We start from the raw sequence: 27,428 nt of genomic DNA, 5'->3' as shown, positions 1-27,428 counted from the left end.
TCTACTCTGGGGCTTAGCCCTTATTTTCTTCTCACCCTCGTCTCACCCTTTTGCCCCATTCTGCCACCTCCTTTGCGGGCTGCACATTCTCGATGGTGCCTCTCCTCTAGAGCTCTTGGAGCACAGACGGGGTTCACCCAGCCGGCCTCCTTTACTGTCCTCATACAGCCATGTCAGCTGGGGACAAGTGGGAAAGACAAAATTCAACTCTCTCTCAAATCTCCTTCCTTCCTGCTTCTGCAGTGGTAGAGTTGAGACATCATCCTTTTCAGAGATGTCCAGCCTGAGAAATTAAGAAAAATCTCCTTAAATGAGCTGATTTTTTTCCTTTCCTGCTCCCTCATATACACCTGTTGTATCATATGCTACCTGACAGGTGCGCCTCCACAATGTGTGGGCGGCAGACACACGCCGAAATTGTGGTTTCTGCATCGTGGTGTCCCTGCCCAGAAGCATACAGCTGAGAGTTGGCTAACCTCTTGCCTTTCTTTCTTCTGACCCCTCACCTCCAAATCTGGGAGCCCAAGGGATGTGCAGAGTACAGCACTCAGTGGGCTCCAGAGATGACCTGGCTCACCCTACTTTTTCTAGAAGAGGAGAGTGATGTCTCCGAGGTCTTTGCTTGGGATCACATATTCATAAGTGGCAACTACAGGACAAGATCCCCATCCCTTCCATCCCAATCTGGCAGCCTTTCCATTATATCCTTATGCTTACATGAGTGATTTTTCTGACCCCAGAAACTTCTAGGATGCTCTGTAGGTTTTCTGTATAGCTTTGTCCAAGTGCCGTCTCTTTCATGACACTCTTATAGAGCGACCCAGCTGGAAGAGAATTCTACATCCTCCAGTCTCCCTTAGCACCTTTCAAGCCATGCAAAGCATTTGTAGTCTGTAGTTCTGCCACCCATTCGGGTTAATTAAATACACATTTTACCCTCCTGACCAGACCCCAAGAGCTGCTTGAAGTCAGGGATTGTACCTTTGTCATTTTTGTTTGTCCCGTAATGCTGGCTCAGCGCCTGGCCATGGCAGGTGCTCAATAAACCTATGTGCCCAGAGCGAACAAGAGAATGAGTGAATGAGCAATGAACCCCTTGGAATAGCACCTCTGTTCCCTCCTGGAGTGAGGTGCTGTAAATCAAGGCATGATGAATCTCTGGGGACTGGGAGCTTCGTGAGTTATGGAGAAGTCTCCCTGTCTCTCCGGCTGAGTGGGCAGTGATAACATTGAAACTGCAGCCTTGGAGTAGCTAGCAGTGATTTAGGAGGTACATTCATATGAGCTCTTCATAAATAAATCAATTAAATTCCTGCCACGAGCTAGTCAGGCAGGGCCGCCCCTCCCCTCCAGAGAGCAGGTGTGTGCTGTCCCCCTGGCTAGGATTTCGATGGCTGCTGAAAATTGCTCCAGCTTCTGGGTTTCCACGCAGCGCGGAGCCTCTGGTCACCAGTGTTTGCCTCTTTGAGGCCTTTCCTCACCAAGGAGGAGAGGGCAGAAGAGCTCATTGTGCAGTCGCTGTGGTTACATCAACCTGGGCAGCTGCCCCAACTTAACGCTTCCCCTACCTGGGGCTGAGTTTTTATTTGGGCATGGGTTTCTGTACTTGGTAAGCCTCCTTATGGGGGATCGGTGGTTAGGGGGGCTCAGAAGTCCTGTTTAAATAAAGAACTGTGGGAAGCTCTGCTGATCAGAAAAGCGCTCTGAATTCTGGTCCATCTCAAGAAAATAAGTGTGTTTTGGAAATGAGGAAGTGACTCCATACATCGTCTTCTCCATTAAAATCATTTTGTTTCTTTACCTTAGTCCCAAAGGCCAGGGTCTCTAGATTTAGAAGGTAGCAATTGATTTAGTTGAAATCCTCCTTTATATTTCTGAGCAAAAGGAGGTGATTGGTGGAGATTCTCCAAGTTCTTTCTTTTCCTCACAATTTATTTCCTTACCGCAAAGATCTACTGAGTACCTAACACATGTCAGAAACACGACAGGTTTTGGAGGTGTAACTGTGAAGCAGTCTTTGCTTTCAAGGATTTTATGTTTTGATAGGGTTCCAGATAAAGACACTGATGAGAGGGTAAAGGAGCAACGCCGTGATGGAAACTGGGTAAGGAGCTCTGGGAATAGGCATGGGACAGAAGTATATTGGCTTGGGAAAGGGTCACTAAATTGGGACTTAAGGGATGAGTGGGGCTTCACCAGAGGAAGGGAGGGAACTCCAGAGAGTGGGAGCAACACAGAGAAAGGACTGGGAGCATTTAAGGCATTTAAAGGACTGATCATGGGGCCGCCTGGGTGGCTCAGTTGGTTAAGCAACGGCCTTCTGCTCAGGTCATGATCCCAGAGTCCCAAGATCGAGTCCCACATCGGGGTCCCAGCTCCATGGGGAGTCTACTTCTCCCTCTGACCTTCTCCCCTCACATTCTCTTTCTCACACTCTATCAAATAAATAAATAAAATCTAAAAAAAAAAAAAAAAAGAACTGATCATTCAGGCATCTGCTCACCCACAGGTGATTACCGACCAATCCATGTGGTGGGCTCTGTGTCACGCAGGTCCTCGTGGGGCTGCCTCAGACAGGCTATCTGTCTGCCAGGAACTCAAGGTTCGCATGGAGGGTGGGATTCCTGCACAGAGGGTCGGGGCCGAGCCTGGGAGGCTGGGCTGGGAGACTAGCAGACCCTCTGGCGCTGGACTGAGGAGTTTGGATGATGGCCCCAGTGCTCATGTGGATGGTGTCTAAACCCTCAGTCTGTGACAGAAGGACACTGAGGATAGTTCTCTTTTATTTTTATTTTTTTGCTTTTACAAACATTATTGCAGTGAACAACTTCCCAGTACGTACATCATTTCAAGCACGTGAGAGCATGCATGGAGGATCAGTTCCTAAAACGGGATCACTGGATCAAAGGGTGTGTGCATTTGGTGAATTTTGCCAAATTCCCTTAGTTAGAGGATTATCAGTGCTCCCTCCCGGCAGCAGTAAATGAGATACATTTCCCTGCCTACCCTGCCCCCCGCCCCCAACATACAAACACTCACAGGTATGCACACACATCCCCACACAAACATGCACATGCATGCACACACACATGCACGTACACACACACATACAAACACGCACATGCATGCACACGTGCACACACACACACATATGCACACAGGCGCTGTAACAAGGGCATTGTTACATTCCACTCCCCAACCATTGTCACTCTTGTGCGGGCACAGATGGCCAAGCTCCAGCACTCTTTAAAGGTACAAAGGCATGAGTTTGAGATGGATGAGATTCTGTCCCGGACAAATGCAAGAATTTCTTCTACGTTTTACCTCAGTTCAGATTTCTGTCCAGTGGGAACCCAAACTGAAACATTATGGGAAAAAGTGATTGGCCTCCAGGCTGCTAGAGTCAGAGATCTGGAGTATCCTCACGTATAACTACTAGCTGGGACTCCTAATGACTCATGGTGGGTGGCTCACTGATGGACTCTTACACTCATCCTGATTTTTTTTTTCCATATTTTTAAATTGTGCCACTTTCTGGGGAAAATGACTGCTCTAAGTCTCCTTTGTCCTAAACTTTTAATCTTTGAGTGTGCAGGCCTGTTTAATCAGTCTACCACATCCATAATAGTTGATACATATATTCCTTTACATGGGATGATAAAAAGTTGGTGGCATATGATTACTTGGACATGTGACAAGAATTTCAAACTTAAATCCGTGTCTTTCAGTTCCCCCCACCCCATAAGTGGAAGATGAAGGCAGGAGTTGTGGTTTCCAGGCACAGATTGCATGCACGTGAATTAAGAGATAACTGAAGTTGGCCCACCTATCTCGGTGGTCCTCTCCATTCTCTCTCTGACGACATGGGGGATAAACCGTGACAACAGAATGCCCCCGTTAAAAATGAAGGTGCTTGGGGCGCCTGGGTGGCTCAGCGGGTTAAAGCCTCTGCCTTCGGCTCAGGTCATGATCCCAGGGTCCTGGGATCGAGCCCCACATCAGGCTCTCTGCTCAGCAGGGAGCCTGCTTCCCTTCCTCTCTCTGCCTGCTTCTCTGCCTGCCTGTGATCTCTGTCTGTCAAATTAAAAAAAAAAAAAAAAAAAGAATGAAGGTGCTTGACAAGGGCTTACAAGGAATGACCTTGTAGCTTTTAGCAGAGATGTCGAGAGCAAGTTGCTCAGGTAAGAGGCAGAAAACTGAGTTTAGCTGTAGTTTGTAGCCTCCGTATTAAACAGATACTTCTTATAGGATTTTAAAAGTCAGGTGAGCAAGCAACTTGCATTTATTCAGAATCTGCTTGCTGAGGCACTGTATTAAACAGTATGGAAGGTAAGGAATAAGTACATAAAAAACAAATATTGTTCGTTTTAGCAATGCATAGACTAAAATTTGGAATGATACAGAGAAGATTAACATGGCCCCTACACAAGGATGACACACAAATTTGTGAAGCATTCTGTATTTAAAAACAAACAAACAAACAAAACAAATAGGTAGTCGGAGTCCCAGCTCTTTAAGAAATCAAGGAGTTAGAAGACAAACCTACATGACCAGTTTAATGGCTATATGAGAGTTAATAGTATGAAGTTGCAAATACATGAAACCATTTAGTGCCAAGCCGTTGAGTCTGAGCAACTTAAAAGCTCTGAGCTAAGAGGACTGGAATCTGCAACTTGAAAGTTCACCACAGCTCTAGGAAAGTTCTTTGGAACCCTAGGGTATATCTTGCTCCCTGTTTCCTACCCACTGGGCTTCCATTCATCTGTGTTGTTGAACTTCTCCCATATGTTTGCATGCACACTTTGCTTTGGTTTTCTCTCCGGAGGGGCCTTCAGGATACTTCCCTCCTTTTCTCTACTCTTGGGAATCCACCAGGACACCACCACCTTCCATTCTTTCTTTTATTACTCTTATTATTTTAATATTTTATTTATTTATCTGAAAGATCACAAGTAGGCACAGAGGCAGGCAGAGAGAGAGGGGGGAGCAGGCTCCCCACTGAGCAGAGAGCCTGATGCAGGACTCAATCCCAGGACCTGAGGCCATGACCTAAGTCAAAGGCAGAGGCTTAACCCACTGAGCCACCCAGGTGCCCCTTATTAATTATTTTTATTAACAAATAATGTATTATTTGTCCCAGGGGTACAGGTTTGTGAATCGTCAGGCTTACACACTTCACAGTATACACCATAGCACATACCCTCCCCAATGTCCATAACCAAACCACCCTCTCCACACTCCCCCTCCCCCCAGCAACCCTCAGTTTGTTTTGTGAGATTAAGAGTCTCTTATGGTTTGTCTCCCTGCGATCCCATCTTGTTTCATTTTTTCCTTCCTACCCCCCAAGCCCCCACTCTGTCTCTCAAATTCTTCATATCAGGGAGATCATATGATAATCATCTTTCTCTGATTGACTTACTTCACTCAACATAATACCCTCTAGTTCCATCCACGTTGTTGCAAATGGCAAGATTTCATTTCTTTTGATGGCTGCATAGTATTCCATTGTGTATATATACCACATCTTCTTTATCCATTCATCTGTTGATGGACATCTAGGTTCTTTCCGTAGTTTGGCTATTGTGGATATTGCTGCTAAACATTTGGGTGCACGTGCCCTGCCCCTTCAGATCACTACATTTGTATCTTTAGGGTAAACACCCAGTAGTGTAATTGCTGGGTCCTAAGGTAGCTCTATTTTCAACTTTTTGAGGAACCTCCATGCTGTTTTCCAGAGTGGCTGCACCAGCTTGCATTCTCACCAACGGTGTAAGAAGGTTCCCCTTTCTCTGCATCCTCTCCAGCAGCCATCAAACGATATCCAAGTTGTTTTCCTGACTTGTTAATTTTAGCCATTCTGACTGGTGTGAGGTGGCATCTCATTGTGGTTTTGATTTGTATTTCTCTGATGCCGAGTGATTTGGAGCACTTTTTCATGCGTCTGTTGGTCATTTGGATGTCTTCTTTGCAGAAATGTCTGTACATGTCCTCTGCCCATTTCTTGATTGGATTATTTGTTCTTTGGGTGTTGAGTTTGATAAGTTCTTTATAGATTTTGGGTACTAGCCCTTTATCTGATATGTCATTTGTGAATCTCTTCTCCCATTCTGTCAGTTGTCTTTTGGTTTTGTCAACTGTTTCCTTTGCTGTGCAAAAGCTTTTTATCTTGATAAAGTTCCAAAAGTTCATTTTTGCATTTGCTTCCCTTGCCTTTGGCGATGTTTCTAGGAAGAAGTTGCTGTGGCTGAGGTTGAAGAGGTTGCTGCCTGTGTTCTCCTCAAGGATTTGAATGGATTCCTGTCTCACATTGAGGTCTTTCATCCATTTTGACACTACTTTTGTGTGTCAAAATGGATGAAAGACCTCAATGTGAGACAGGAATCCATTCAAATGTTCCAGCTTCATTCTTCTGCATGTGGCTATCCAATTTTCCCAACACCATTTGTTGAAGAGACTGTCTTTTTTCCCATTGGACATTCTTTCCTGCTTTGTCAAAGGTTAGTTGACCATAGAATTGAAGGTCTATTTCTGGGCTCTCTATTCTGTTCCATTGATCTATGTGTCTGTTTCTGTTTTTGTGCCAGCACCATACTGTCTTAATGATGACAGCTTTGTAATAGATCTTGAGGTCTTGAATTGTGATGCCACTAACTTTGGTTTTCTTTTTCAACATTCCTCTAGTAGTTCAGGGTCTTTTCTAGTTCCATATAAATTTTAGAATTATTTGTTCCATTTCTTTGAAAAAAAAATTGATGGTATTTTGATAGGGATTGCATTAAATGTGTAGATTGCTTTAGGTAGCATAGATATTTTCATAATATTTGTTCTTCCAATCCATGAGAATGGAACATTTTTCCATTTCTTTGTGTCTTCTTCCATTTCTTTCATGAGTACTTTATAGTTTTCTGAGTACAGATACTTTGCATCCTTGGTTAGGTTTATTCCTAGGTATCTTATGGTTTTGGGTGCAATTGTAAATGGAATTGACTCCTTAATTTCTCTTTCTTCTGTCTTGCTCTTGGTGTATAGAAATGCAACTGATTTTTGTGCATTGATTTTATATCCTGACACTTCACTGAATTCCTGTACAAATTCTACCAGTTTTGGAGTGGAGTCTTTTGGGTTTCCTATGTAAAATATCATATGATTTACAAAGAGTGAGAGTTTGACTTCTTCTTTGCCGTTTCAGATGCATTTTATTTCGTTTTGTTTTCTGATTGCTGAGGCTAGGACTTCTAGTCCTATGTTGAATAGCAGTGGTGATAATGGACATCCCTGCTGTGTTCCTGACCTTGGGGGAAAAGCTCTCAGTTTTTCCCCATTGAGAATGATATTCATTGTTGGTTTTTCATAGATGGCTTTGATGATATTGAGGTATGTACCTTCTATCCCTACACTGTGAAGAGTTTTGATCAAGAAAGGATGCTGTACTTTGTCAAATGCTTTTTAAGCATCTATTGAGAATATCATATGGTTCTTGTTTTTTCTTTCATTAATGTATTGCATTGCATTGATTGATTTGCAGATGATGAATCAGCCTTGCAGCCCAGGAATAAATCCCACTTTGTCGTGGTGAATAATCCTTCTAATGTACTGTTGGATTCTACTGGCTAGTATTTTGGTGAGAATTTTTGCATCTGTGTTCATCAAGGATATTGGTCTGTAATTCTCCTTTTTGGTGGGGTCTTTGTCTGGTTTTGGGATCAAGGTAATGCTGGCCTCATAAAATGAGTTTGGAAGTTTTCCTTCTGTTTCTATTTTTTGGAACAGTTTCAGAAGAATAGGAATTAATTCTTTAAATGCTTTGTAGAATTCCCCTGGGAAGCCTTCTGGCCCTGAGCTCTTGTTTCCTGGGAGATTTTTGATGACTGCTTCAATCTCCTTACTGGTTATGGGTCTGTTCAGGTTTTCTATTTCTTCCTGGTTCAGTTCTGGTAGTTTATAGGTTTCTAGTAACACATTCATTTCTTCTAGATTGTCAAATTTGCTGGCATATGGTTGTTCACAATATGTTCTTATAATTGTTTGTATTTCTTTGGTGTTGGTTGTGATCTCTCCTCTTTCATTTATGATTTTATTTATTTGGGTCCCTTCTCTTTTCTTTTTGATGAGTGTGGCCAGGGGTTTATCAATCTTATTAATTCTTTCAAAGAACAAGCTCCTAGTTTTGTTAATCTTTTCTACTGTTCTTTTGGTTTCTATTTCATTGATTTCTGCTCCAGTCTTTGTGATTTCTTTTCTCCTGCTGGGATTAGGCTTTCTTTGCTGTTCTTTCTCCAGCATCTTTAGGTGTAGGGTTGGGTTGTGTACTTGAGACCTTTCTTGTTTCTTGAGAAAGGCTTGTATTGCTATATACTTTCCTCTCAGGACTGCCTTTTCTGTGCCCCACAGATTTTGAACAGTTGTGTTTTCATTTTCATTTGTTTCCATGAATTTTTTCAATTCTTTTTAAATTTCCTGGTTGACCCATTCATTCTTTAGTAGGATGCTCTTTAGCTTCCATGTATTTGAGTTTTTTCCAACTTTCCTCTTGTGATTGAGTTCTAGCTTCAGAGCATTGGGGTCTAAAAATACGCAGAGAATGATCCCAATTTTCATACTGGTTCAGACCTGATTTGTGACCCAGGCTCTGATCTACTCTGGAGAATGTTCCATGTGCACTAGAGAAGAATGTGTATTCTGTTGCTTTGGGATGGAATGTTCTGAATATATCTGTGATGTCCATCTGGTCCAGTGTGTCATTTAAGGCCTTTATTTCCTCGTTGATCTTTTGCTTGGATGATCTGTCCATTTCAGTGAGGGGGGTGTTAAAGTCCCCTACTATTATTGTATTGTTGTTGATGTGTTTCTTTGATTTTGTTATTAATTGGTTCATATATATATGTATATATATATTAATTGGCTGATCCCATGTTAGGGGCATAGATATTTAAAATTGTTAGATCTCCTTTTTGGACAGACCCTTTATGTATGACATAGTGTCCTTCCTTATCTCTCATAGTCTTTGGCTTAAAATCTAATTTGTCTGTTATAAGGATTGCCACCTCAGCTTTCTTTTGATATCCATTGGCATGGTAAATTATTTTCTACCCCCTCACTTAAATATGGAGGTGTCTTTGGGTCTAAAATGAGTTTCTTGTAGACCGCATACTGATGGGTTTTGGTTTTTCATACATTCTGATATCCTGTGTCTTTTGATAGGGGCATTTAGCCCATTTACATTCAGGGTAACCATTGAAAGATATGAACTTAGTGCCATTGTATTGTCTATAAGGTGACTGTTACTATATATTGTCTCTATTCCTTTCTGGTCTACTACTTTTAGGCTCTTTCTTTGTTTGGAGGACCCTATTCAATATTTCCTGTAGGGCTGGTTTGGTGTTTGCAAATTCTTTTAATTTTTGTTTGTCCTGGAAGATTTTTATCTCTTCTTCTATTTTTAGTGGTAGCCTAGCTGGATAAGTATTCTTGGCTGCATATTTTTCTCATTTAGTGCTCTGAATATCTCATGCCAGTTCTTTCTGGCCTGCTAGGTCTCTGTGGATAAGTCTGCTGCCAATCTAATATTTCTACCGTTGTATGTTACAGACTTCTTGTCCCAAGCTGCTTTCAGGATTTTCTCTTTGTCACTAAGACTTGTAAGTTTTACTATTAGGTAATGGGGTGTGGACCTATTTTTATTGATTTTGAGGGGGGTTCTCTGTGCCTCCTGGATTCTGATGCTTGTTCCCTTTGCTATATTAGGGAAATTCTCTACTATAATTCACTCCAATGTACCTTCTGCCCCCTTCTCTCTTTCTTCTTCTCCTGGAATCCCAATTTTTCCAATATTTTTTTGTCTTATGGTATCACTTATCCCTTGAATTCTCCCCCCATGGTCCAGCAGTTGTTTGTCTCTCCTTTGCTCAGCTTCTTTATTCTCCATCATTTGGTCTTCTATGTCACTAATTCTCTCTTTTGCCTCATTTATCCTAGCAGTAAGAGCCTCCATTTTTTATTACACTTCATTAATAGCTTTTTTGATTTCAACTTGGTTAGATTTTAGTTATTTTATTTCTCCAGAAAAGGATTTTATTTCTCCAGAAAGGGTTTTTTCTAATATCTTCCATACCTTTTTCCAGTCTAGCTAGCACCTTGAGAATCATTGTTCTGAACTCTAGTTCTGACATATTACCAATGTCCATATTGATTAGGTCCCTAGCCATTGGTACTGCTTCTTGTTGTTTTTTTTGTGGTGAGTTTTTCTGCCTTGTCATTTTATCCAGATAAGAATATGTGAACAATAGAATAAAATACTAATAGGGTGGCAAAGACCCCAGAAAAATATACACTAAACAAATCAGAAGAGCTCCAAAACCAGGGAGAGAAGAAAGGGAGATAAAGAAATAAAAATAAAAAAATAAAAAATGAAAAACAATGTTTTTTCTGATCTTTTGTGGGAGGGGCCTGTTGCAGTGATTCTCAAATGTCTTTGCCCAAGGCAGAATTGCACTGCCCTTGACAGGGGCCTGGCTATGTAATCTACTCAGGTTTGCTCTCTGAGCCTTTGTTACCTGAACACTTTCCATAGAGCTTTGGAGGATGGGAATGGAAATGGCAACCTCCCAATCTCTGGCCTGGGGGAGCTGAGAGCTTGGGGCCCCACTTCTCAGTGCGCCCCCAGAGACAAACAGTCAATTGCTTCTGTCTCCCTGGTCTCTGACCACACTCCGTGCTCACCCGGCCTGTGACTGAGTGTTTCTATCTCTGGTGCACAGCCCTGCTGGAGTCTCCAAACCCAGCAGATTCCTGCTGTGCTGTTCCTCCCAGAACAGGAAGGTGAGTCTCCCCAGATCTGCCACTTGTGGTGTCCCTGCTCGAAGAGCAGTGGTCCAACTGTGCTTGGATCATGGTTTAAGGTAACCCCAATCTGAAAGCTCACTCTTCAGCTCTGTCTCTGCAGTCAAATTCCCCGCTCTAATACCTGGCAGCTCTGCCACACTCAGACACCTTGATCTTTCTGTGACCCCGTGGGGCCTGAGCCACACTGTCCCTGTGAGGGGTCCACCCCCACTTAGCCTCTGGAGCAATGTCCTTCAGTGGAGCAGACTTCTAAAAGTTCTGATTTTGTGCTTCGCTGCTCCACTGTTTGCCGAGAGCCAGCCCCTCCCCCCGCAGTCTATTCCCTCATCACTCCAGATTCACTTCTCCACACGTCCTACCCTTCAGTGGTCAATTTCCTGTTCCTAGAATTGCTACTCTTCTCTTCTATCTCCTATTGAGTTTGTAGGTGTTCAGAATGGCTTGATACCTATCTAGCTGAACTCCTGGGATCTGACATCATTTCAGTCTGCTACTCCTCTGCCATCTTGACTCTCAGTCCCTTTCCATTCTTTCTAAGGCTCTGTGGCTTATGGCTTTCCCTCATTCATTACAGCAACCTGATCCTGTGCCCCATATTCTCCCTATGAGAGCACAAGTAAATACATTCAGGTCCTCAAAAAATTAAACATGGGGTTACTATATGGCTTAGCAATCCCACTTTTAGGAATATACCCCAAAGAGTTGAAAACAGGGATTCAAACAGATACTTGTACATAAATGTTTATAGCAGTACCATTAACAATGGTTAAAATGTTGAACACCCCAAATGTCTATCAATGGATGATGCGTGCTTAAACACATTTGGTATAGCAATACAATGGGACGTTATTCAGCCATAAAAAAGAGCGAGGTACTGATGGAAGCTACACCATGGATGAACCTTGAAAACAATATGCTAAGGGAAAGAAGCCAGATCCAGAAGGTCACATGTCATATGATTCCATTTATGTGAAGTTTCAGAATAAATCTGTGGAGACAACAAGTAGATTGGTGGATACCAAGGATTGGAGGAGTGGTGAATGGACAATAGTTGCTTAATGTGCATAGTAGAGTTTTAAAGTAATGCAAATATTTTGGAACTAAAGGTGGTAGTTGTAGAACATTGTGAATGTACTAAATGCTTCTGAATTGCCCACTTGAAACAGTCAATTTTATGTTATATACATTTTTCTTCAATTAAAAAACAAAACAAAACAAGCAACTCCTTCAGGAAATGTGCTGTTGGGAACCAGCAGTTTAAACACTCTTCTTCCTGATATAATTGATTTGTGGGGGTAGAGCAATGTAGGTCATTGAAGAAATAAAACTTTAACCCAGAGGGATGAGTTTCAGGGTGTAGTTTAGGCAATGACAATAATCCATCAGATTGATACAGAGATTTATAGTTTACAAAGTGCCTTAGGTCCAATGTCTAATATACTCTTTATATCCTTTACCCCATTGTTCCTCCTCAGCTTATCAGTCAAAAAAGGTCATGGTTCACACTTCCTGTCTGCTGGAATAATGTTACCACAACCCCTGTGTTTGAATCTGACCCATTCATGAAGGACCAGACCAAATGCCATCCCTTGAAGCCTCCCCTGGAAATATAAGCACATTCTGGTGGCTTGAGATCTCTAGGGTTTATGGCAAGTTCTGATTATGAGCCAAGATAACTAATGTCAGCTTGGGCAGAGACGACACCTATTTCCTCGTCTAGATATTTTATATGGACAACATAATGATTGAAGAATATTGGCATTAAGAGTAATTTGAAGGTATGATGGGTGAAGTAGGTGAGAAGATCATATGATTAGTCAGAAAAGGGTAGGTCAAGGGAAGTTTGTTAAGTGGCTGGTTAGTAGAACCTCTTAGGCCAAGGACTCCCTAGTATAACCATCATATCTGATGCCTTCCATACCCCTTGACATATAGAAGGCCATCTAAAAATGTTGACTTAGTTCTTTTGTTCATTCATTTTATCCATTACTTTTTGGGGAGAGGATGGTCCTCAGAATATAAAGTGCCTGAAGATAAGAACCCCACCTCTGTCATTCCCCAGTGCCTTGCAGAGTGTCTAGTATAATTTGTTCTCCATAAACATTTGTGGACTGAGTGACTGAATTGAGTGGAGAGGATGTGAGACTTGGAATCTGGCTGTCCAGTCCTTCAACCCCAACCCTGGCACTCACTGGCTATGTTGTCCTATAAATAAGGGAGAAGGATAAACCCAACTATACAGTTTAGTACTGGATACATTTAATAAATGGTGGGTGTTGTTTATCCATCAAATAATCATCAAACCTGAACAATGTGCAAAGAACAACAAAAGCAGCTCTTTGGAAACTTAAAACCATCCATTCTTGTGCTTTGGTTATGTGAACCTGGCTGGGTATTCATTTATTCATTCATTCTACAACTATTGACTGAGCTCTTACTGTGATTCTGTTCTAGGAAAAAAGGGAAGCCACCTGAGGGCAATAAACAGGAGTAACATGCTTAGACAAATGTGTTACAAGGATTCCTCCTTTTTGTGTGTAAAAAATGACTGAGAGGCTGGCAGGATGGAAGAAGGAGGAAAGGAGAATGTGTATCGCATTTGTCTTTATGGAGAGAAAAGCATCTTTCTCTAAAAGGGAGGCCATGGGGCTGGTGAAGAGATCTGAACCATATTTTAGAGGCTGAGCAAAGATGACTTGTTGATGGGTTGGATTCTGGGCTGGGGAGTGAAGAAAAGGGGGGACTGTTAAGTTTATGCCTCATGTAACTGTCTGAGTAGGACTGCTGTTTCCTGAGAGAGTAGACACTTCTGAAGAGATCTGGAAAGGAATTTTGACAATCATGATTTAGCTAGGATAATTTGAAGTGCCTATTGGATATTGAGGCAGAGTTCAGTAGAGAGATAGGAGTTCTATCTATTGCAAAGGAGCATAGAAGGTGCTTAAAGGGATGAGACTAGATGAGATCCTTTTAAAAGGGATAGAAGAGGAGAAGCTTTGGGAATGAGTGGTGAGAGGCTGCTTTGCTTAGAGCTTGGGTAGAGAAGTGGCCCAGCATGTGGCCCAGAAGTGGCCCCCAGAATTTAAGGGACAAAAGGGTTTCTGGGAGGAGGAGTGTCCATCCATATCAACAACTGTTGAGAGGACTGAGCAAGATGAGGACAGAGAAGGGGACATGGAAACTGGCATCTTGGAGCTCATCTGTGACTTGACAAAGGCAATTGCAACCAAAGGGAGGGGTGAAAATACCCAGGTAATAGGTGGATGGGCTAACAGGAGGGAAGGGAATGGAGATCCTGGAAACTGCTCTCTCATGATGATTTCTGTGAAGTGTGGCAGGGCATGGGCTGGTAGATGAGGCAGATGTGGGGTACAGGACACTTTGCTTCTTTCAAGGGGGAAACCCTAGAGCATGTCTGTGGGTTGATAGGAAGAATCAAGAAGAGGGAGAGGTTGAAGACCCATGAGGGAGAGGAGGTGACCACTGCAGCAAAGCACCTGAAAAGGCTAAAGTGAGGTGTCCTGTCATATTCTAAGAGGCTCTTCTGGAAGGATGGAGGGCATGAATGACATCTGTTTTGAGAGCTGCTGGACATGAGAGTAAAAATGGCTGAGGAAAGTGAAATCTATGGGCCACAGAGTTTCAGGCAGACTGCACACACAGTATGGAGGTGCGCTGACCAGGTGCGTAAGCATTTTCTTGAAACCAAAATGGGATCCTGCAGGTAGAGGTCCAAATGTCAAACTATCACAGGAGTTCTGATGCCTCTAGCCCAGAGGCAAAGGGAGGGAGATAGAAACTTCTAGAGAGGGGTGGAGTGGAAAGGAGGAGGAGGTCAAAGAGTGTGGGGGCCCACAATGATAGCAGAAAGGAAGAAAGAGGAGGCAGGGAGGAAGAGGGGAGAACTCATGTCAGAGGCAGCTCAACCACACCTGTGGCTTTGCCCTTTAACTAACAGCCAAGGGCACCACGAGTCATAGGAAACCGCTGTAACCAGCACAGGTGTGACAACACAGCCCGGCTCTGCTCTTGGCCCGTGAGAAAGGAAGTGCAGTGACAGGGGCCAGGCTATAATTAGCACCCATGGGCAGCCTAGAAAGCTGCCTGCTCTGAGGTGGGAGAGTTCAGAGCCGGTGTGTGAAAACAGGGGCGTGCAAACAGCCGGTGGAAATTCCCGCTGGAGTTTGGCCTCGAGGTCCTTGTCGGTGCCCCCCTGGGCTGGGAGTGCAGCCCTGCAGGCTGGCCACACGGAGCACAGCCTCTGGAACCAGCGAGGCTAGTGTCGGGGTGAGGGCGGCCAGAATTCCTCGGGCTTTCACTTATCTGTCTGGGCAGATGTCCTTCCTTCATGGCTGGCTGTCTCTGGCTCCTGGGGCAGCCCCAGCTGGTGCGAGTGGCGCTGCCTTGGCAGACGGGGAGGCTGGCCTAGGCAGATACAGAGAGCAACGCTTTCCCAAGGCCTCATCTCCTTGGAGAGAGTTTCTTTCTAAGGCTTTGGCACATCCATGCTCTTCTCCCCAACACTGGCCCATCTCTGACTTTACTGCCCATTTCCCACATGGGAACATTTGTTTTTTTTTAAATATTTGCAGTGAAATGGAGAGGAAAACTCGAAAAGCTTTTCTTCTCTTTTTCTGTGTGTGTGTGTGTGTGTGTGTGTGTGTGTGTGTGTGTGTGTGTTTTAGTTTGGAATTTAGGAGGGAAAAGAGAGAGCACATGTTCTTTTTCCTTACACTCCTCAACAGGGAACACAAATGTCCCCTAGCTGCTACTCCTCTGTTACAGACTCACTACATCTCAGCTTTGAATGGCAAATATTTCACCCACTCAGCCTCAGGAAGCAGTTCTCCCCACCCTGATGAGTGGTATTTGAAACAGAGCCTCATCTCTCCTTCTTGGGTGGCTGTCCCTCCCTCTCTCCACCTGTACAAGTCTAAGAAAATTCATCCTTATATGGGTCCCATGTTAACTTCCTGTCTTCAATCTTGGTTTTGTCTCTGGACATCCCAGAATTTGCTGGCTCTCCCCTTCCATAGAAGAGCCCTTCCTTTTGGATTTGTGAGATAGATCCTTATTTCTAGCCTGTTTCCTCTTTTTCAGGCTAATCATCCCGTTATTTTGACCAAAGTATCTGTTTCTTGCCAGTGAAGTGCCTTCTACTGTGCTAGGAACTGGGAGATTAGCCATTAATAATGAAATTATGGGAACTGGAGGAATTCACATTTTATTTTAAAGAACATTAGCAGGGGGCGCCTGGGTGGCACAGTGGGTTAAAGCCTCTGCCTTCGGCTCAGGTCATGATCTCAGGGTCCTGGGATCAAGCCCCGCATCAGGCTCTCTGCTCAGCAGGGAGCCTGCTTCCTCTTCTCTCTCTCTGCCTGCCTCTCTAACTACTTGTGATCTCTGTCAAATAAATAAATAAAATCTTAAAAAAAAAGAACACTAGTAGACAGAGTAGAAACCTGTCATAAAATTAGAAGATGAGGTGATAAGAACCATAATGGAGATAAAAGTTTTCTGTTGCCTACTAAGGATTTATCACATCATGTTCCTAAATATGCTGTGCACACGATCTCACATCATCCCCACCAACTTACAGACAGATAAATATTTGCCCATCTTCACCAGGCTTTTAAGATGGCAGCCAAGCTGACACTGAAGGGTGGATTCGGGGTTTCTAACTATTGAGACAGATGTAAAGTCTCACCCTCAAGTTTGGACACCAAGAGCAGGGATTGAACTCTGGCCATCCAGCTGCAGAGCACATCTGCTTGACCGCTGTGCCATCTTGCTTTCCTGGAGGGCTCTTTTTCTTCTGCTGTGGGGATACCAGGGAAGTGAGTCGAGAAGTATCCTTGGCAGGGCCACTGCCTCTGACCTGTGCGGAAGAGATCTTTTTAGAGGCTCCCCCGGCAGGAAGCTCACTGTGCTAGCTCTGACCTTGCTATTATTCTTGGCATAGGCCATTCAGTTTCATGTTACTGACCCCTCTGCTGCTCTGAATACATGCTTTCTTTTCACATTGTAATGGGAGCTGGCATGCAAAGTCAAGGCCACCTCATGGACTGCCAACAATGGTCCATTCTTCAAGGAGTCACTTTCCAAAGCCATTGTGGGAGCTATTGAATTAAATCCCGCTGCTTGGAAGCTAGTGATTGTCCTGGGGAGAGTGGGCAGAGCTTCTCACTGTCATTTGGCAGCATTGTTCAACCTGCTTGGGGAGATGGGGATTCCCTGTGTGCTCCTGGGACAATATCACTTAACACCTGTTCAAGGTGCCCACTCTGGGTGGGGACCTCACCACTGCCCCTCTTCACCCCCCTTCCCAGCCAAGGCCAACAGCAGCCATCGTTGCCAGGGCTGTTAGGGCTCCACCACCTGAACAGGCCAATGGGAGATCGCGTTCTACTTTATGCTTCTGGCTCCAAGTAGCTTTTCGCATGATTGCATATTCCAGTATGGGGTTGTGTGTCTGCTTGTTATTTCCTTCTGGATGATGGTGTGACCTGTACGGAACGTGGCAGGCAGGAATAGTAACTATTATCATTATTATTTTTAACATCAACTGTGCATCATTGAGAGTGGCGAGTGTGGTCAGAGAACAGAACTGTCTCCCTGCTCTCCCCCACTTTTGTTCCCCCAGTTGCTCTCAATTTAAATTAAACAGAGATTGCTCATCAAGAGGAGGTTAGGATGGTGGTATGGGGGGTGTGAAATTTAATTCATCTTTTTCTTTTTTTGTCGGTGGGGGGAATGACATTAGGTCTTATATTTCTCCCTTCTGATATGGATGATTTTTCTCTTTTAATAAAGACAACCAATAGTGATAATGATATTATGCTGAATTTGGATCTCTCAGGCAACATTCTTGGAATGACTTAAGAACTCTGGGGAAAGCAAAATTCATTACATTTGAATTCACATCTGCATTTTGCTTTGGGGCCTTGTGGTGGGCTGAATAATAGTCCTTCAAAGTGTCCATATCCTAATCCTTGACCCTGTGAATATGTTAATTTAGATGGCAAGAGAGACTTTGCGGGTGTAATTAAGGATCTTTAGGAAGATTAGCTTGTAGTTTTCCATGTGGGCCCAGTGTAATCAGAAAGGTCTCTATAAGAGGTCTATAGGCATGCCATCCTGAGTGTGCCCCATCTCATCTTAGATGAGGGAAGTGGGGCTCAGAGGCAGAGCAGGATATGAGATGATGGAATCAGGGTCAGAGCGAACACAGGAAGGGGCCCTGAGTCTGCAAATGTAGGAGGCCTCTAGAAGCTAGGAAGGGTAAGGAAATGGATTCCTCCTGAAGCCTGCAGAAGGAATGCAGCCCTGCTGACACACTTTGACTTAAATGTCTAAGCTCTAGAATTATAAGATAATTAATTTGTGTTGTTGGAAGCCCCTGTTTGTGGTCACTTGTTACTGTAGCATTTGGAAACTCTGCACACGGGAATGAAGAAAGAGCCTGTGGTTATGTAGGGAGACTGACCGACCTCACAGGCTCAGGACACTCCGTGGATGTTTTAGGTCCTGGGTTCACATACTCTTCCAGTTGCCTGACACTTTTCCTTTCAGCTTCCTCTCTTAAGTACAGATGAGCCTGGCCTCGCTCTGAGGCATTCTTTGGAGCATTTTATAGAGGGCCCACGTAAGTGGGCACCAGAGAATATAGTGATGCTTTCCTAAAACAGATCATAAAGCCATCTGGGGACACAAGGGCATGATGAGGAATTCATGTTCATCAGATGTTTCCCCCTAATTTGCACAACCAGTTCGTGACTGGTCCTCATTAAGAACAGTGTCTCTGAGAAGAGAAAGAAGGCAGTGAAGGAACTGCTGGACTGACTGAAATTTTCACCAAAGAGAGGGAGGTTCATTAGTGAGTCAGTGGGAAACTGTGGGGAGAAACATCATTGTGAAGCCTGTAACTGCCAAGGTGTGCACATACTCTAGCTTTTTGAAAAGGAAGGTCTAAGAGGAAAGGCAAAAAGAAGCCCAAGGCTTTGAGACTCTAAAAGGGCAGCAGTTCAAGTTTAAAAAGCCTATCCCAGTAAGGATAAAAATAGGCTGTGTGGGGAGCTCTCTAGTGAGTTCTGATGGAAATACATCCCCTTCACCCCCAAACATATGCAATCTGGAAGTAAATACACAGGAAAGATAAATACAAAAAGATGTGTGTGAGTTAAAAGTCAGGAATGATAATGAGGAAAATAAACTGGAGCTTGTGAAAAATGCTGAGAATAATAGTTTCTGAGGTATTCTGTGGAGACTGAAGAAGGATTGAGGATGGCCAACTGTTAGACTGGGTAACACTGTATCATCCGCTGTTGCCCTGTCATGGCAACGAGTGGTCAGATTATAAAGGGAGAGACAAATATGATTAAAGAGAGTGAAAGCTGAGTGAAGTGAGAAAGTAGGAAAAAGATACCCTCATACTTTTCAAATGTATTCGCATCTCCAGGGCCAGATGGATTATATCCTCAAATAATGGTTCCCAATGTTTGGTTCCCAGAGCAGCAGCTTCAGAATTCCCTGGGAATTGCTTAGACTTGGAAAATCTTGGGGACACCATAGACGTACTGAATCTGTGTTTTAACAAGAATTCCAGATGATTCTAACGTGTGGGAATTCGTGATATGGACTTCAGTGGGTCAGTGAACCTCCTGGTGTAAGACACAAGTATTTTTGTCAACGCACATTTTTGGAAGGAGGAAGATAGTCATCAGCTTTCATCAGATTCTGAAAAGGACTTGAGACCCCAAAAGCTTTTGAATCATTTTTCCAACATAATGTCAGGTGAACACGATAACAACTACACTACGGAAACCATTCTTCCAACATAGTGAAATTGAAACTTTTTACTGACTTACAAAATTACTGATGGTATTCCAGGAAATCATAGAGACCTGTAGTTTGGAAAAAAAGAAAAAAAAAAGCCTTCCTTTTTTTAAAAATCAGTGTTAGATGGATCCTGAAAACTGTAGTTCAGTTAACTTGGTGTTGATCTCTGGCAAAAATCTAGAATGCTTTATTAGTTCATTGGGGAATGAATATTTGAAAAAGAAAATATTGAGTATCAAGAGCCAAAAGAGATCCACTAACATGCAAATACACCAAATAGACTCTGGGCTTTTTTGTTTCTGTCATTAAATAACATTCTTTTTATTTAAGTACAGGAAAATACAAAGAGGGGCAAAGATAGCCTGTAATCCCGCTGCAAGATAACTGAGTTCCCTTCTCTTACCCATCAGAGCTTTCTTAAAATTTCCTGTATTCTTCTGGAAAAGAAAATTTACAGGTAAAAGGATTGTTTTTTTCTCTCTTCAAGTATACTGTTCTGCGGTTTGCTTTTAAAAATAAGTTAATTGTGGGGGCACCTGGGTGGCTCAGTGGGTTAAAGCCTCTGCCTTCGGCTCAGGTCATGATCCCAGGGTCCTGGGATCGAGCCCCACAGCGGGTTCTCTGCTCGTCAGGGAGCCTGCTTCCTCCTCTCTCTCTGCCTGCCTCTCTGCCTACTTGTGATCGCTGTCAAATAAATAAATAAAATATTAAAAAAAATAAGTTAATTGTGTATTTTAGAGATCTTTCCATGTTCACACCCATAAAGTTACTTCATTATTTTTAATGTTGAATAGCTTTCCTTCATACCTTTTCTGTTCTTTTTTTTTTTTTAAAGATTTATTTATTTATTTGAGAGAGAGAGAGCGAGAGAGAGCAAATGGCAGGGTGGGGTGGGTAAAGGGAAAGGGAGAGAGAAAGAAAGCAGACTCCTTAATGAGCACAGAGCCCAACTCTGTCTCAATCCCAGGATCCTGAGATCACGACCTGAGCTGAAATCAAGAGTTGGATGCTCAATTGACTGAGCCATTCAGGTGCCCAATATCTTTTAGTCTTCTATAGGTATTTTAAAACATGGATATCATTTATGTTTGCTTTGCTATTGCAAGCAATAATGCAGTAAACAATGTTGTACACATATTTTGCATATATTTCCAAGTACATCCATGAGATAAATTCTTGTAGGTAAAGTTTCCAGTAAAAATGTACATGCATCTATATATTGCAAATACTCTCCAATATGGTTCTATTGTTCTATACTCACATGCGCAGAACATGAGAATGCTTGCTTTTCCTCACCATTGACACTATTAGGTTTTAGCATTTAAAAGAAATTTCCAATTTAGTCAGGGAAAAATTCATCATATACTTGTGTTTTGATTTACATTTATTCATTAACAAGCTTAAGCATTATTTCAAAACTTTACCCACCAATCATATTTTTTAATGAGCCCCCCTTAAATCCTTTGTCCATTTTAATATGTTGCTTAACTTTTTATTATTGATTTGAATGATACTTAGAAATTAAATTGTCCTTTGTTCATCATATGTTGCAAATGTTTTTCCAGTTTGTGATGTTTCCTCTGACTTTGCTTATGGCCTTTTGTTTTGTCACATTTATTATTTTTTAAATGTAGTCAAATTTATTGTTCTTTTCTTTTATCGTCTCTGAGCTCATGGGTTTTAAAATCTAAATGGTGTTTCTAGATTGGTTGATTTGGGAAATAACACAAAACTGTCTTATAAGGATTTCGTCCACATGTTTTATAAAGTTTGCCACATCTTTGTGGACAAAATGGAGCAATAAAAGTTGAGTGATGTGTACATCAAAGTGCTTTTACAGTTGACTCCGTGAATGTACACAAGGAATGCTGATTAATGAGTCCATGTCAACCTGGATTCCTTTGGCCTTGATGAAGACAGAAGATATAATTCTCATATGTTCAGACAGAAGAGAGATTGAGATAACAGAACCAATAACAGTTCTGTTTCCTGGATAACAGAACCAAGATCCAAGATCTTCATAGGCCAAAACAATGAATTTTAAACCAATCAGACAATTTAAAAGAGATAGATCGACAATTTGTATTTTTCCAAAAGTTCAAGTATATAAGGACAAATGGGAAGACCCAAGATACCAGATATTCATGGAAGTAACATAACAACAAAGACAGAGCTCAGTGTGAATTAATGGTGTGCCAAGAATACCAAGAAAGTCAGTGTGGTCTCAGGTTCTCTTTAACTATGGAATGATAAAAAAAACACACCTTAATTTTGAAATATAGACTTACAGAAATTATAAAGAGAGTACAGAGGGGTTCCATGTACTTTTTCACCTAGATTTTCCCAATGGTAACATCCCACATAATTATAGTACCATTATTAAAATCAGAAAATTGACAGCTATATACTCTACACACCTTATTTTTCACCAGTTTTTACATTCATTTGTGTGTCTGTGTATGTGGGGTTCCATGGAATTTTATCACAACTACAGACTCATATGACCTTTTTAAAAAAAATTATTTGAGAGAGAAGAGAGAGAGAGAGATCAAATGATAGAGAGCACGAACAAGGAGTTGCAGAAGGAGAGGGAGAAGCAGGCTCCCTGCTAAGCAGGGAGCCTGACCTGGGGCTCCATCCTTGGACCCTGGGATCATGACCTGAGCTGAAGGCAGATGCTTAGCTCACTGAGCCACCCAGGCACCCCAGACTCATGTATTCTTAACAGTTTTTAATTGGTAAATAAAGTAAGAATAGATTTATCTATAGAAAAAAATGTGTTCCTTTATTTCAGACGAAACAAGCCTGGAATTTTACATAAGTGACATACCCTGTATGAAATTGTACCTAGGGGTGAACTTGCACAAAGTTCTCCTATGGTCCTGATAGTGCTACATTTATATTCTAAGAGCTATAATGAAGCTGTATATTGACAAACTATAGAATTGAAAGAAGTGGGATTTCTGGCAACAATTTTGAAAGGTCCAATGAAGGCCTGTCATGCAACAAAGGGGGTTGGCTTATTATACGCCATTACAGCATCTGTTAAGAGAGATTGGAGGTGGTTATAAGAATAGATGATGGATAAAGACCAATAAATATCCTAAAGGAGCTGGAATGTTTGAGAGGATGGGTTTTGCTTTATATCCTAGATTAGGGAAGGAAGAAGAGAGGGAGGAAAGGCAGAGAGAAGTAGAAGAAATGCTGGTGGTCCCAGTTGCACACATTGGTAATGAAATAAACAAAAGCCATTATGAAGGTTTATCTTAAATGCCTTCTCTGCAGAACCTTTCCCATCAACTTTGTAAAGAACAATGATTGTATTCAGCTATGGTGCCCTTTAATTATGAAGATGAAGAGAAAGTTGATAGATATTTTTGTAACTCTTCTTCATTCTCTCTTCTTTGCTTTTCTGTCTTTTTTTTGTATTTTTATTTTATTTTTTTAAATTTAATTTTCTTTTTTCAGTGTTCCAAGGTTCATTGTTTATGCACCACACCCAGTGCTCCATGCAATACGTGCCCTCCTTAATACCCATCACCAGGCTCACCTACCCTCCAACTCCCTCCCCTCCAAAAACCCTCAGTTTGTTTCTCAGAGTCCACAGTCTCTCATGCTTCATCTACCCCTCCGATTTCTCCCAATTCACTTTTCCTTTCCTTCTCCTAATGTCCTCCATGTTATTCCTTATGCTCCCCAAGTAAGTGAAACCATATGATAATTGACTTTCTCTGCTTGACTTATTTCAACTCAGCATAATCTCCCCCAGTCCCGTCCATGTTGATCCAAAAGTTGGGTATTTATCCTTTCTGATGAAGGCATAATACTCCATTGTATATATGGACCACATTGTCTTTATCCATTCGTCTGTTGAAGGGCATCTTGGTTCTTTCCACAGTTTGGCAATTGTGGCATTGCTGCTATGAACATTGGGGTACATATGGCCCTTCTTTTCACTACATCTGTATCTTTGGGGTAAATACCAGGAGTGCAATTACAGGGTCATAGGGTAGCTCTATTTTTAATTTCTTAAGGAATCTCCACAGTGTTCTCCAAAATGGCTGCATCCAACTTGCATTCCCACCAACAGTGTAAGAGGGTTCCCCTTTCTCCACATCCTCTCCAACACTTGTTGTTTCTTGTCTTGTTAATTTTGGCCATTCTAACTGGAATAAGGTGGTATCTCAATGCGGTTTTGATTTGAATCTCCCTGATAGCTAATGATGATGAACATTTTTTCATGTGTCTGTTAGCCATTTGTAGGTCTTCTTTGGAAAAGTGTCTGTTCATATCTTCTGCCCATTTTTTGACGTGATTATGTGTTTCGTGTGTGTTGAGTTTGAGGAGTTCTTTATAGATCTTGGATATGAGCCCTTTGTCTGTAGTGCCATTTGCAAATATCTTCTCCCATTCCGTGGGTTGCCTCTTTGTTTTGTTGACTGTTTCCTTTGCTGTGCAGAAGTTTTTGATCTTGATGAAGTCCCAAAAGTTCATTTTCACTTTTGTTTCCTTTGCCTTTGGAGACATGTCATGAAAGAAATTGCTGTGGCTGATGTCGAAGAGGTTACTGCCTATGTTCTTCTCTAGGATTTTGATAGATTCCAGTCTCGTGTTGAGATCTTTTATCCATTTCAAGTTTATCTTTGTGTATGGTGTAATAGAATAGTTGAGTTTCATTCTTCTATACATAGCTGTTCAATTTTCCCAGCACCATTTATTGAAGAGACTGTCTTTTTCCCACTGGGTAATTTTTCCTGCTTTATCGAAGGTTATTTGACCATAGAGTTGTGGGTCCATATGTGGGCTCTCTACTCTGTTCCACTGGTCTATGTGTCTGTTTTTGTGTCAGTACCATGGCATCTTTGGTGATCACAGCTTTGTAGTAAAGCTTGAAATCAGGCAACATGATGCCCCCAGTTTTGTTTTCCTTTTTCAAAATTTCCTTAGCATTTTGGGGTCTCTTCTGGTTCCATACAAATTTTAGGATTCTTTGCTCCAGCACTTTGAAAAATGCCGATGGAATTTTGATTGGGATGACATTGAAAATATAGATTGCTCTGGGCAGTATAGACATTTTAACAATGTTACTCTTCCCATCCATGAGCATGGAATGCTCTTCCATCTTTTTTTTTTTTTTTAAAGATTTTATTTATTTATTTGACAGAGAGAGATCACAAGTAGATGGAGAGGAAGGCAGAGAGAGAGAGAGAGAGAGGGAAGCAGGCTTCTTGGTGAGCAGAGAGCCCGATGTGGGACTCGATCCCAGGACCCTGAGATCATGACCTGAGCCGAAGGCAGCGGCTTAACCCACTGAGCCACCCAGGCGCCCCATGCTCTTCCATCTTTTTGTGTCTTCTTCAGTTTCTTTCATGAGTGTTCTGTAGTTCTTTGAGTACAGATCCTTTACCTCTTTGGTTAGTTATTTCAAGGTATCTTGTGGTTCTTGGTGCTATAGTAAATGAAGTTGATTCTCTTATTTCCCTTTCTATATTTTCATTGTTAGTGTGTAAGAAAGCAACTGATTTCTGTACATTGATTTTGTATACTGCCACATTACTGTATTGTTGTATAGTACTGAATTGCTGTATGAGTTCTAGTAGTTTGGGGGTGGAGTCTTTTGGGTTTTCCGTATAAAGTATCATGTCATCTGTGAAGAGAGAGTGTTTGACTTCTTCCTTGCCAATTTGAATACCTTTTATTTCTTTTGTTGTCTGATTGCTGTTGGTAGGACTTCTAGTACTATGTTGAACAACAGTGGCTAGAGTGGACATCTTTGTCGTGTTCCTATTCTCAAAAGGAAGGCTGTCAGCTTTCTCATTGAGGATGATATTCACTGTGTGTTTTTTATAGATAGATTTTATGAAATTGAGGAATATTCCCTCTATCCCTATACTTTGAAGAGCTTTAATCAGGAACAGATGCTGTATTTTGTCAAATGCTTTTCCTGCATCAATTGAGAGGACCAAGTGGTTCTTCTCTCTTATTGATATGTTCTATCTGATTGATTTGCAAATGTTGAGCCACCCTTGCATCCCAGGGATAAATCCCACCGAGTCATGGTGATGATCTTTTTAATGTACTGTTGGACCCTATTAGCTAGGATCTTGTTGAGAATCTTGGCATCCATATTCATCAGAGATATTGGTCTGAAAATCTCTTTTTTGATGGGGTCTTTTCCTGGGCTGGGGATTGGGTAATTCTGGCTTCATAAAAAGAGTCTGGAAATTTTCCTTATGTTTCTATTTTTTTTTGAAACAGCTTCAGGAGAATAGGTATTATTTCTTTGAATGTTTGGTAGAATTCTCCAGGGAATCCATCAGGTTCTGGGCTCTTGTTTTTGGGAGGTTTTTGATCACTGCTTCAATCTCATTGCTAGATATTGTTCTATTCAGGTTGTCAGTTTCTTCCTGTTTCAGTTTTGGAAGTTTATAGGTTTCCAGGAATGCATCCATTTCTTCTTGGTTGCTTAACTTATTGGCATATAACTGTTGATAATAATTTCTGATGATTGTTTCTATTTCCTTGGCGTTAGTCATGATCTCTCCCCTTTCGTTTATAATTTTATTAATTTGGGTCCTCTCTCTTTTCTTTTGGATTAGTTTTGCCAGTGGTTTATCAATCCTATTGGTTCTTTTGAAGAATCAGCTTCTAATTTTGTTGATGTGTTCCACTGTATCTCTAGTTTCTAACTCATTGATCTCCACTCTCATCTTAATTATTTCCATTCTTCTGCATGGGGTTGGCTTAATTTGTTGTTGACTTTCCAGTTCTTTAAGGTGTAAAGAGAGTTGGTGTATTCAGGATATTTCGGTTTTTTTGAGTGAGGATTTGATGGCTATATATTTCCCCCTTCAGACCACCTTTGCCTTTCTGTCTTTTTAAAGTTGATGATACTGTTTTAATCTAAGGAATGCTATATTTTGTAGGCTCCAATACTGTTTTGACTGCCTTTTTTCTAATCTACCTTGAACAAGACCTAGGTTACTGACAGGTGAGTTTACAATTCTTTATGGCACAAGTTTGTAGAGCCTGGAATTTGCCGAGAGGTGGCTGCTGTCATATTCTGAGGACTGGTGAAATTAGGAGGCTGTGTAAGGGTGGAAGCCAGTCCCATGGAGCTGTAAAGGAAAACATCTGCTCTGAAAACATCTTGAGGGAGAGGAAAGTTAACAGGTATATTGGTTTGGATTTCATCCAGTTTAATATAATAGAATACTCAAATACAAGGACTTAAGAAAATGGAGATCTATTTCTTTTTTTACATGACAAGAAGTTGAAAGGTAGTGGTTGCCAGCTTCAGTGCAGTGGCTCTGTCATGTTAGGGCTGAGTCTCTTTAGTTTTCCTCAATACTCCTCATGGTTGCAGGAGGGCTGCTGCAGCTCCAGGCAACATGTCTATATTCAAGGAAGGGAGAAGAGAGAAGGGGAAAGGAGGAAGGGAAAAGGAAGAGCCATCAACTCTTTCAAGAAATGCAAATGTCTTCCCAAAGCCTTCCCTCATATCTCACTGACCAGAATTTTTCCTTCTACCCACAATTTTGAGTCAATTTGACTGAGACATTTACACAAGCTTTAATGATATGAGAGGAACCAAGAGAAGAACAGAGGGTTTTCTATCATATGCACATGGTTTAAGGAAATTAACCTGTGAAGATGGACTGTTGATCTCAGAGATTTAACTTGATATTTATTTGTAGAGTTCCTTTCTGTACTCACTTATGTCTGGAACTAAGAGAAAGGAGGTAGAG

At 41.9% G+C, this 27,428-nt stretch overlaps 1 long non-coding RNA gene and 1 other non-coding gene across 2 annotated transcripts in view; both read left to right on the top strand.

The window, feature by feature from the left end:
* The window catches only part of LOC125082264 (uncharacterized), a 39,243-nt gene extending 19,112 nt beyond the window's left edge, over window positions 1-20,131 (top strand). Inside the window, exon 3 of the long non-coding RNA XR_007121933.1 lies at window positions 20,016-20,131. This is a non-coding gene — a long non-coding RNA (uncharacterized LOC125082264). The remainder of the gene's footprint in view (window positions 1-20,015) is intronic.
* On the top strand, window positions 4,363-4,466 carry LOC125082736 (U6 spliceosomal RNA). The gene has a single exon (XR_007122063.1). It is a non-coding gene; the product is annotated as a U6 spliceosomal RNA (small nuclear RNA).
* Window positions 20,132-27,428: the final 7,297 nt, after the last annotated feature.

Source organism: Lutra lutra, chromosome 12, assembly GCF_902655055.1.
Source record: "Lutra lutra chromosome 12, mLutLut1.2, whole genome shotgun sequence".
Taxonomy (NCBI): Eukaryota; Metazoa; Chordata; class Mammalia; order Carnivora; family Mustelidae; genus Lutra; species Lutra lutra.
The sequence above is the reverse complement of the archived record's forward strand: the minus strand, read 5'-3'. Positions and strand labels throughout refer to the sequence as shown.